The following is a 12912-nucleotide window of genomic DNA, read 5'->3' on the forward strand; positions in this document are numbered from 1 at the left end:
TTTACCACTTTTGACGTGTGTTCGGGGTCATTGTCCTGTTGGAACACCCAACTGCGCCCAAGACCCAACCTCGGGGCTGATGATTTTAGGTTGTCCTGAAGAATTTGGAGGTAATCCTCCTTTTTCATTGACCCATTTACTCTCTGTAAAGCACCATTTTGGCAACAAAACAGGCCCAGAGCATAATACTACCACCACCATGCTTGACGGTAGGAATGGTGTTCCTGGGATTAAAGGCCTCACCTTTTCTCCTCCAAACATATTGCTGGGTATTGTGGCCAAACAGCTCAATTTTTGTTTCATCTGACCACAGAACTTTCCTCCAGATGGTCTTATCTTTGTCCATGTGATGTCCATGTCTTGGAAACTCAAGACAACCATGACATTATGTCCTTCACAACTGTATGTACATTTTCTATGTGTATAACATATGTAAATAAATTAGTCATAAGGAAAACTACGTGGACTAAGACTTGATGGGTTGGTCCTCATAGGTTGTCGATAGCTGGTTGTACTGTATTTAGCGTGTGTATTTCATGGCGTTTTACACAAAATGGCAGGTAAATAATCTGCATATTGATAAAGTTATCCAGCCAGCATTTATTTACCAGCAAGAAACCAAGCAAGCTAGTTTATTTATATGTTGGTATAAAAGAATGGACTTCAAAAAGGATTGAGAACTCAATGTTGTCACGAAGATCCGCTCCCTGAGGAAATGAACGACATGTGAGGAAAGGCCGGACTCACCCCAGATGAAAAAGAGCCAAGAAAAAGTCAAGCTAAAGGAATGCAGCATGCTATCTGACATATTACTGTACATGAACCATTCACAGTGGTCTCCGGATAATGTACAACTAGCAGACCCGACAACAAGCGGACATTTTGGCTGGTCCACACCAGGAAATATGCCAGGATGTGTCACACAAACATTAGCGTGTGTGTGCGTGCGTGTAAGAACGCAGCTGGACGTGCTTACTTTTTAGGATGTTTCATCTCTGATCCAACCCTTTCTCACTTCTCGGGAACTTACACTAACACCAGGGCATTAAAAAAAGGGAGTGGGTTGTAATATTTTGCAATAAAATACAATTTATTTGTTTTGTATTTCACCCCATGGGGCAAACTTATTGTACAAAATAATTGTATATGTTATACATTTGATTGTTATATATTTCTTAGTATATTTTCCTAATTACTTGTATAGCTTATTGGTTCTATTAATATTATTATTGTTAATTCAATTCCAAAGAAGTTGAGACAGAAAAGCCGCAATGTGTTTCTTAAAGGGGAACTTAACATTTTTTTTGCAAGACAAACACACATACGTTTTTTAATGCATTCTAACTCGTAAATAAACACTAGCAAAAGTCAGCTAACAATTGAGCCAATGGGAGTAGCACTATTACGCCTATAATATGCTTTCGAAAACCTCCATCAACATTTGATATACATGATGTAAGTATTTATGCAATGTAGTAACATGCACATTCATAATAACATGTAAAATTAATTATATATATACATTTGTATATATATATATATATATATATCTTTTTTTTTTTCAATTCAACACGATTCTCGATTCAAAAATGATTTTTTCCCGATTCAAAAGGATTATCTATTCATTCAATACATAGGATTTCTGCAGGATCTACCCCAGTCTGCTGACATGCAAGCAGAGTAGTAGATTTTTGTAAAAATCTTTTATAATTGTAAAGGACAATGTTTTATCAACTGATTGCAATAATGTAAATTTGTTTTAACTATTAAATGAACCAAAAATATGACTTACTTTATCTTTGTGAAAATATTGGACACAGTGTGTTGTCAAGCTTATGAGATGCGATGCAACTGTAAGCCACTGTGACACTATTGTTCTTTTTTTTTTTTTTTTTTATAAATGTCTAATGAAAATGTCAATGAAGGATTTTTAATCACTGCTATGTTGAAATTGTAACTAATATTGATACTGTTGTTGATAATATTCATTTTTGTTTCACTACTTTTGGTTTGTTCTGTGTCGTGTTTGTGTCTACTCTCAATTGCTCTGTTTATCGCAGTTCTGAGTGTTGCTGGGTCGGGTTTGGTTTTGGAATTGGATTGCATTGTTATGGTATTGCTGTGTATTGTTTTGTTGGATTGATTAATTAAAAAAATAAATACTTTTAAAAATAAAAAAATGTTAAATAAATAAATAAAAAATTAAAACATCGATTTTAAAAAAATGAGAATCGATTCTGAATCGCACAACGTGAGTATCGCAAATCGAATTCGAATCGATTTTTTCCCACACCCCTACTAATCATGCAGATTGCATGAGAGCCAATGACCTTGTAATTTTGAGCCTGAATATAAGGAGGATGATCTACAAGTTTTGAAATCTGTGTGCTCAACAGATTCAGCTGTAGTATCATGTAGCACTAATTAACTAAGTGCAAAACAAGAAATCTCTTACTGTACAGTGTCTGCTCTCACTGGTATCTTCCTGTTGAGATAAAAAAATAATCATAATCCACCTGGAGACGAAAAAAAAGAAGATGGCCACAAACTTGTTTTTTTAGTGTCTTTCTTGCAATCATTGGGTCTAAGTGGGATGTCAAAATTTACCGACTTCTCGGTTTATGACTACGACCTCCTACTATACAGATGAGAGGCATGATTTACAGTATAACCTGGAGTTAACTTTCACCAGTTCAGAGGCGATGCAGCAGCAGCAGCAACTCAATATGTAGCTGCACAAGCTCGTTAGTGCTCTGATCACGGCACAGCTAAAAATTGTTAGTCTAGCTTATGATTGCAATATTGCTAATACTTGGTCATATAGGTCACGAGATGTAAATGGAGTATTGTTGGCGTTTTTTGGGATGTGTTTTAGAGGACTTTATGGGCAGGATAGTGTACTTTATGTGTTAAAATGCATAAAAAAAAGAAAAACGTATGTTCTTGTCTTACATAAGGATTGTGAATGATAAGCAAAAGTCTAAAAAAAGTACAATTCCCCTTTAACAACAATTAAACACAGTAAGATTGTACATACATATATATATATATATATATATATGTATATATATATATATGTATATATATATATATATATATATATGTATATATATATATATATATATATATATATATATATATATATATATATATATATATACACACATACAGTACAGGCCAAAAGTTTGGACGCACCTTCTCCTCATTCAATGTGTTTTCTTTATTTTCATGACTATTTACATTGTAGATTGTCACTGAAGGCATCAAAACATGTGGAGTTATGTACTTAACAAAAAAAGGTGAAATAACTGAAAACATGTTTTCTATTCTAGTTTCTTCAAAATAGCCATCCTTTGCTCTGATTACTTTTTTGCACACTCTTGGCATTCTCTCGATGAGCTTCAAGCACACCTGTGAAGTCAAAACCATTTTAGGTGACTACCTCTTGAAGCTCATCGAGAGAATGCCAAGAGTCTGCAAAAAAGTAATCAGAGCAAAGGGTGGCTATTTGGAAGAAACTAGAATATAAAACATGTTTTCAGTTATTTCACCTTTTTTTGTTAAGTACATAACTCCACATGTGTTCATTCATAGTTGTGATGCCTGCAGTGACAATCTACAATGTAAATAGGCATGAAAATAAAGAAAACGCATTGAATGAGAAGGTGTGTCCAAACTTTTTTGCTATTTATTCAATAATATTGACCTCTCCTGCTACAAACGTCTTCATTGATTGAATTGGATTACTGTTAAAAGGGTGAATAGTAATGAGGTATGAATGAATACAAAAAGCGTGTAGTTGAATAATAGCGAGTAGGGGTGTTACCGAGTCAGCGGAGGGAATGGGCATCGTCCATCTAAGCGATCTGGGCTGGGTGGGGGGATCGCTAAGTCAGCACCAAGTTAAACAGAGCCACATGTTTCCAGCTGGACGCCAACCAATCGCAATCTTCAAGCCGGATGCGGATCACTTTCAAAGATGTGGAGGATAAAAGCGAGAGGAGTTGTGTGTGGCAACATAAATTTTGGCAGCCCCTTCCCACCTTAAGGGGAAGCTGTAAAGTCTGATCAGTGCCATCGTAATCCTACAATTCAGAATTGGGCTAAAAATATCTGGGGGGAATAAGTGATTTGTACAAAACTTGTTAGGACACCGCCCAATATCTGTATTCAGCAAGCACCAAATTATTACCAATGCTTTTTATTTTGCTTTCCAATCGACGGGACGTTGTAGCTCTTTGCTTCCTTTTACACTTTCACACATACGTCGCTTTATGCCTTTGTCGTTACAAATGGGCAAAATGGCCGAACTTGGGACTTTTCTTAGCTTGCTTGCCAGGAGGGCCGTCCTGAAGAATCCTTGCCCCCACTCTGAACTCAACTTGAATACGAGATGCTCAGTGTTTCGTGAAGTTGGAAGAGATAAGACACTGCCTTCGGGGATCTGATGCAAAGTTTGCCAAAATGAGTCAGTCATTTTAGGAACGTGTTGGTTCTCTGAGACTAACAGAACGCTTTATTCTCATCAAACATGAGAGCATGATGAAAATACTACTCTGTTAGGTGGAGTTAAAATACAATACAAACAGTAAATATCATGTTAAAAATAAATACCGGTAAGAGCAGCAAAGTGATACAGTAAAAAACAGGACAGACACAATATACTAACAGCCTAAACTGTTTTTTTTAAACATTTGTTTATTGAGTTGGTCCTGATGGCTTCATCTGGCCAGGATCTTCAGCTCTCACTGGATCGGTTCGCAGCCGAGTGTGAAGCGACTGGGATGAGAATCAGCACCTCCAAGTCCGAGTCCATGGTTCTCGCCCGGAAAAGGGTGGAGTGCCATCTCCGGGTTGGGGAGGAGATCTTTCCCCAAGTGGAGGAGTTCAAGTACCTCGGAGTCTTGTTCACGAGTGAGGGAAGAGTGGATCGTGAGATCGACAGGCGGATCGGTGCGGCGTCTTCAGTAATGCGGACGCTGTATCGATCCGTTGTGGTGAAGAAGGAGCTGAGCCGGAAGGCAAAGCTCTCAATTTACCGGTCGATCTACGTTCCCATCCTCACCTATGGTCATGAGCTTTGGGTTATGACCGAAAGGACAAGATCACGGGTACAAGCGGCCGAAATGAGTTTCCTCCGCCGGGTGGCGGGGCTCTCCCTTAGAGATAGGGTGAGAAGCTCTGTCATCCGGGGGGAGCTCAAAGTAAAGCCGCTGCTCCTCCACATTGAGAGGAGCCAGATGAGGTGGTTCGGGCATCTGGTCAGGATGCCACCCGAGCGCCTCCCTAAGGAGGTGTTTAGGGCATGTCCGACCGGTAGGAGGCCACGAGGAAGACCCAGGACACGTTGGGAAGACTATGTCTCCCGGCTGGCCTGGGAACGCCTCGGGATCCCCCGGGAGGAGCTGGACGAAGTGGCTGGGGAGAGGGAAGTCTGGGCTTCCCTGCTTAGGCTGCTTCCCCCGCGACCCGACCTCGGATAAGCGGAAGAAGATGGATGGATGTTTATTGACATTTTTGACAGACAGTTAACACAATACCAATCAAATGTTCTTTTTTTCCCCCTTTATCCCAAATTCCCCCAAAAAACAGTCTAATAAGTACAGGCAAATATTGATATAAAGCCACAGACAACAAATAGCCTTATTTAAACCTGCTGCCATCACACGCGTAAAGGGGAACATTATCACAATTTCAGAATGGTTAAAACCATTAAAAATCAGTTCCCAGTGGCTTATTATATTTTTCGAAGTTTTTCTTAATCAAAATTTTACCCATCATGCAATATCCCTAAAAAAAGCTTCAAAGTGCCTGATTTTAACCATCGTTATAAACACCCGTCCATTTTCCTGTGACGTCACATAGTGATGCCAACACAAACAAACATGGCGGAAAGAACAGCAAGCTATAGCGACATTAGCTCGGATTCAGACTCGGATTTCAGCGGCTTAAGCGATTCAACAGATTACGAATGTATTGAAACGGATGGTTGTTGTGTGGAGGCAGGTAGCGAAAATTAAATTGAAGAAGAAACTGAAGCTATTGAGCCATATCGGTTTGAACCGTATGCAAGCGAAACCGACGAAAACGACACGACAGCCAGCGACACGGGAGAAAGCGAGGACGAATTCGGCGATCGCCTTCCAACCAACGATTGGTATGTGTTTGTTTGGCATTAAAGGAAACTAACAACTATGAACTAGGTTTACAGCATATCAAATACATTTGGCAACAACATTCACTTTGAGAGTGCAGACAGCCCAATTTTCATCAATTAATATATTCTGTAGACATACCCTCATCCACGCTCTTTTCCTGAAGGCTGATCTGTCCAGTTTTGGAGTTGATGTCAGCAGGCCAGGGAAGCTAGGGTTGATATTCTTCTCTTGATCATCTTCGGTGGCATAAGGGACGGTGTGAGCCAAGACATCCAGAGGGTTTAGCTCGCTCGTTTGCGGGAACAAACTGCCGCCATTGCTTGCCGTGATACCGAGGTCCTTTGTCCCTGAATTGCTCACACACTCCGGCAGATTCAATGGGGGTCTGGCGGCAGATTTCTTTGACTTTATCGTTGGAAATGCATCTGCTTTGAGTGTCGCAGGATATCCACACATTCTTGCCATCTCTGTCGTAGCATAGCTTTCGTCGGTAAAGTGTGCGGAACAAACGTCCAATTTCTTGCCACTTTCGCATCTTTGGGCCACTGGTGCAACTTGAATCCGTCCCTGTTCGTGTTGTTACACCCTCCGACAACACACCGACGAGGCATGATGTCTCCAAGGTACGAAAAACAGTCGAAAAAACGGAAAATAACAGAGCTGATTTGACTCGGTGTTTGGGAAAATGGCGTATTGCTTCCCGATGTGACGTCACGTTGTGATGTCATCGCTCCGAGAGCGAATAATAGAAAGGCGTTTAATTCGCCAAAATTCACCCATTTAGAGTTCGGAAATCGGTTAAAAAATATATGGTCTTTTTTCTGCAACATCAAGGTATATATTGACGCTTACATAGGTCTGGTGATAATGTTCCCCTTTAAAATAAGGCTATCACATGAATAACATTAACGTGGACCCCGACTTAAACAAGTTGAAAAACTTATTCGGGTGTGACCATTTAGTGGTCAATTGTACGGAATATGTACTGTACTGTGCAATCTACTACTAAAAGTTTCAATCAATCAATTAAAAAACATGGTGATTTTGTTTGTTTTATTTATGTATTATGCCATATCACTTTAATCACAATGATTTTATTGGTTTATTAGGTATTATATTTTATTGTTCTACAGCAGGGGTGTCAAACTAATTTTAGATGGGGGGACACATGGAGAAAAACCTACTCCCAAGTGGGCCGGGCTGGTAAAATCACGGCACGATAACTTAAAAATAAAGACAACTTCAGTTTGTTTTCTTTGTTTAAATATAGAACGAGGACATTCTGAAAATGTACAAATCATAATGTTGTTGGGGTTGGTTTTTTTTTACACTTACATGTTGCAGTTAATAATATTCTATTTTTATTTGTCGTTATTTATACTTTCTGAATAAATGACCTGATAGTGTTCATCAGTCAACTCATTGGTGTTAATTTTCAATCTATCAAGATAAAAAAAATAATATCAAAATCAAATTACAGGATGTTATTCATGTAGTTTGCTCATTTTCCTCGACTGGTGCACTAACATCATGTGGTTTATTTTTTGGACATACAGGTAAAAGCCAGTAAATTAGAATATTTTGAAAAACTTGATTTATTTCAGTAATTGCATTCAAAAGGTGTAACTTGTACATTATATTTATTCATTGCACACAGACTGATGCATTCAAATGTTTATTTCATTTAATTTTGATGATTTGAAGTGGCAACAAATGAAAATCCAAAATTCCGTGTGTCACAAAATTAGAATATTACTTAAGGCTAATACAAAAAAGGGATTTTTAGAAATGTTGGCCAACTGAAAAGTATGAAAATGAAAAATATGAGCATGTACAATACTCAATACTTGGTTGGAGCTCCTTTTGCCTCAATTACTGCGTTAATGCGGCGTGGCATGGAGTCGATGAGTTTCTGGCACTGCTCAGGTGTTATGAGAGCCCAGGTTGCTCTGATAGTGGCCTTCAACTCTTCTGCGTTTTTGGGTCTGGCATTCTGCATCTTCCTTTTCACAATACCCCACAGATTTTCTATGGGGCTAAGGTCAGGGGAGTTGGCGGGCCAATTTAGAACAGAAATACCATGGTCCGTAAACCAGGCACGGGTAGATTTTGCGCTGTGTGCAGGCGCCAAGTCCTGTTGGAACTTGAAATCTCCATCTCCGTAGAGCAGGTCAGCAGCAGGAAGCATGAAGTGCTCTAAAACTTGCTGGTAGACGGCTGCGTTGACCCTGGATCTCAGGAAACAGAGTGGACCGACACCAGCAGATGACATGGCACCCCAAACCATCACTGATGGTGGAAACTTTACACTAGACTTCAGGCAACGTGGATCCTGTGCCTCTCCTGTCTTCCTCCAGACTCTGGGACCTCGATTTCCAAAGGAAATGCAAAATTTGCATGGTTGGGTGATGGTTTGGGGTGCCATGTCATCTGCTGGTGTCGGTCCACTCTGTTTCCTGAGATCCAGGGTCAACGCAGCCGTCTACCAGCAAGTTTTAGAGCACTTCATGCTTCCTGCTGCTGACCTGCTCTACGGAGATGGAGATTTCAAGTTCCAACAGGACTTGGCGCCTGCACACAGCGCAAAATCTACCCGTGCCTGGTTTACGGACCATGGTATTTCTGTTCTAAATTGGCCCGCCAACTCCCCTGACCTTAGCCCCATAGAAAATCTGTGGGGTATTGTGAAAAGGAAGATGCAGAATGCCAGACCCAAAAACGCAGAAGAGTTGAAGGCCACTATCAGAGCAACCTGGGCTCTCATAACACCTGAGCAGTGCCAGAAACTCATCGACTCCATGCCACGCCGCATTAACGCAGTAATTGAGGCAAAAGGAGCTCCAACCAAGTATTGAGTATTGTACATGCTCATATTTTTCATTTTCATACTTTTCAGTTGGCCAACATTTCTAAAAATCCCTTTTTTGTATTAGCCTTAAGTAATATTCTAATTTTGTGACACACGGAATTTTGGATTTTCATTTGTTGCCACTTCAAATCATCAAAATTAAATGAAATAAACATTTGAATGCATCAGTCTGTGTGCAATGAATAAATATAATGTACAAGTTACACCTTTTGAATGCAATTACTGAAATAAATCAAGTTTTTCAAAATATTCTAATTTTCTGGCTTTTACCTGTATAGCATAATCTACAAAGATACAAAGAATTGCTATTGCGACATCTAGTGGACACATTTAGAACGGTAGTTTCTTTCATTTAAAAATGTACGCTCATTTTTATACTTCGCAAACTCATCCCGCGGGCCGGATCAAACCTGTTCAGGCCCGCGAGCCGTACGTTTGACACCCCTGTTGTACAGTGTGCCTGTATACTGGTGATCGTTTGTGTATTTTTAAAAATGTTTTTATGTTTTATATGATTAGTGTTTGCTTGCTTCATTCTGTCTTGACGCTGAATTACAAATGTCTGCACAACTGTTTTACCTCCGGGTACCATTAAAGAAACCTTGACCTTGACCTTAAACTTGAATGGCGCAAAAACTGTTTGACCTGGAAGCTGCTCCTGCTGTATAGGCGCACCCCCGTGATCAACCCAACATTTTCAGTAAATTGTAATGGATACAGTTATGACATACTTGCCAACCCTCCCGAATTTTCCGGGAGACTCCCGAAATTCAGCGCCTCTCCCGAAAACCTCCCGGGACAAATATTCTCCCGAAAATCTCCCGATTTTCAGCTGGAGCTGGAAGCCACGCCCCCTCCAGCTCCATGCGGACCTGAGTGAGGACAGCCTTTTTTCATGACGGGAGGACAACAGGTTGACAAGAACTAAATCATCCAGACTAGAGATACATTTTATTATTATGTTTATCTTACCTAAAAATAAATATATTTATTAATAAAAAATAAAAATAAATACATGTTTACTATATTTTGCTAAAAACATCAAAATTGATTGTATTTTTATTTGTATTTTTTCCTGACTCCTTATTACATCCAGCCATAGAATTATACCTTAAAATAAACATATTGGAAATAATTTATTCTAAATTATCATAATAATTCATTTAAAATGACCATATTTAAATATTAAAATAATTGCTTGTTTATCAACAACTTTAGCATTTTATTCATTACATTTTGAAACTCTCAGAAGCCAAGTTATGTTATATTCCTTAATATTTATTTATGCAAGTTTGAAGTATCACCACCCCCCACCTCCCGAAATCGGAGGTCTCAAGGTTGGCAAGTATGGGTTATGATGTTGGTTTATTTAAATTTGCTAAACATTACGACCAGGGGCGCCGAAAAGGGGGGGGGTAAAGGAGACGGATTCTAGGGGCCCGTGATGGAGGGGGGCCCAGAGAGGCCCCTAATGATGATGAAATTATAATACAGAAAAAATAATGACACTGTTGGGAGCCCTGTAAAGATTATTTTCATGGGGCCCAAAATCCCTAGCGGCGCCCCTGATTACGACATCCAATTCATTGGTATTGGTGCACACTTATTTTATCATCACTTAAGTAGTTTCCCCTTTTCCTTCTCATTGTTTTAAATCTTGAAAAAAAGCTTTCAGATATGTTGCTCCTTGGTCTTGGAATGACTTGCAAAAGGATATGAGGTTGCCTGATTTCTTTGAGGGAATTTGAGGCCATTTTAAAGCATCGAGAAAGTGTTTCTATTGGGCATTGTACTCGTTTTTAATTGAGGTGTGTGACCACTGCTGTTTTTGTTGTTGTCTTCATGTATTTATTTAACTTTGTTTTGCTGCTTCTTGGCAAGGTCACTCCTGGAAAAGAGATTTTAACCTAAGTAAAGTAACACGGACTGTTCTAAAATTTGTCTGACTGCAGCGAGCCACCTCACCGAGAGATCCGACAAGCTTTTTTATAATAGGGCACTTAGGTTCCAGTTTTGCACACATTTCTATGAATGTAATAGGACTTAATTGAACTGTATTTCATTACAAATGCACTGTTTTTAAAAGTTGCAAATGATAAACCCTTACTTAGCGAAACAAAAACAAATGTAAAACTGCATCAATATACAGTACATAAAATAAAGATGCATCAATGATCGATTTTTTTATCGAATCGTAATCAAATCGTGACGTGGCCAAAGATTCCCACCTCAATCTAGTACAGAGACATTCTTGATGAAAACCAAAGCTTCCCATCCAATCTGATGGAGCTTGAGAGTTGCTAAAAAAAAAGGAATGTAACTGAATGTGGCACACCGCCACTGCAATATCATTGCTGCCACACCTTGAAAATAAGTATTTTTTATCCATCCATCCATCCATCTTCTTCCGCTTATCCGAGGTCGGGTCGCGGGGGCAGCAGCCTAAGCAGGGAAGCCCAGACTTCCCTCTCCCCAGCCACTTCGTCCAGCTCCTCCCGGGGGATCCCGAGGCGTTCCTAGGCCAGCCGTGTCCTGGGTCTTCCCCGTGGCCTCCTACCGGTCGGACGTGCCCGAAACACCTCCCGAGGGAGGCGTTCGGGTGGCATCCTGACCAGATGCCCGAACCACCTCATCTGGCTCCTCTCGATGTGGAGGAGCAGCGGCTTTATTTTGAGCTCCCCCCGGATGACAGAGCTTCTCACCCTATCTCTAAGGGAGAGCCCCGCCACCCGGCGGAGGAAACTCATTTCGGCCGCTTGTACCCGTGATCTTGTCCTTTCGGTCATGACCCAAAGCTCATGACCATAGGTGAGGATGGGAACGTAGATCGACCGGTAAATCGAGAGCTTTGCCTTCTGGCTCAGCTCCTTCTTCACCACAACCAACCAGTATTTTTTTATGTGAAAACAAATTCAAGCAATAGAATATATTGTAGCCTACAGAAGAAGTCACACAAAGTCTGACGCTATTTTTAATTTTTATTGCCAATCTTATGCTAAAAAACAGCACAATTCCAACAGGTTTTACCTCCCGTGCAAAACTTTTTCGTCTCTATGCTTCCCCAGACACACAACCTTTTCCTCATTCTGCGCCAATCCGCTTTCAGGCACGGATGGTGTGTTTGAGATCATGGGAAAAATAAACATCAGATAAAAAAACACACAAACATAAAACATTACCATCCAGCAGATCATTACAGTATGAATTGATATATATATATATATATATATATAAACTATTATGTGTTTGTTTAGAGGACTGGTGATGCACCGAAAACTTGGTCATCGAAAAAAAGACTGAAAACAGCGCTGCCGAAACCGGATGTAATCAACATGCACGCGATGAGGGACGCAACTTTAATATATCCCAGATATACCCGCAGACAACAATCTACAGAATGTGCAAATACAAACCCCAAACCAGTGAATTTGGCACGTTGTGTAAATGGTAAATAAAAACAGAATACAATGATTTGCAAATCCTTTTCAACTTATATTCAATTGAATAGACTGCAAAGACAAGATACTTAACGTTCGAACTGGAAAACTTTACTTTTTGCAAATATTAGCTCATTTGGAATTTGATGCCTGCAGCATGTTTCAAAAAAGCTGGCACAAGTGGCAAAAAAGACTGAGAAAGTTGAGGAATGCTCATCAAACACTTATTTGGAACATCCCACAGGTGAACGGACTAATTGGGAACAGGTGGGTGCCATGATTGGGTATAAAAGCAGCTTCCATGAAATGCTCAGTCATTCACAAACAAGGATGGGGCGAGGGTCACCACTTTGTGGACAAATGCGTGAGCACATTGTCGAACAGTTAAAAAACAACATTTCTCAACGAGCTATTGCAAGGAATTTAGGGATTTCACCATCTAAGGTCT

Source organism: Nerophis lumbriciformis, linkage group LG09, assembly GCF_033978685.3.
Source record: "Nerophis lumbriciformis linkage group LG09, RoL_Nlum_v2.1, whole genome shotgun sequence".
In the NCBI taxonomy this organism is placed as follows: Eukaryota; Metazoa; Chordata; class Actinopteri; order Syngnathiformes; family Syngnathidae; genus Nerophis; species Nerophis lumbriciformis.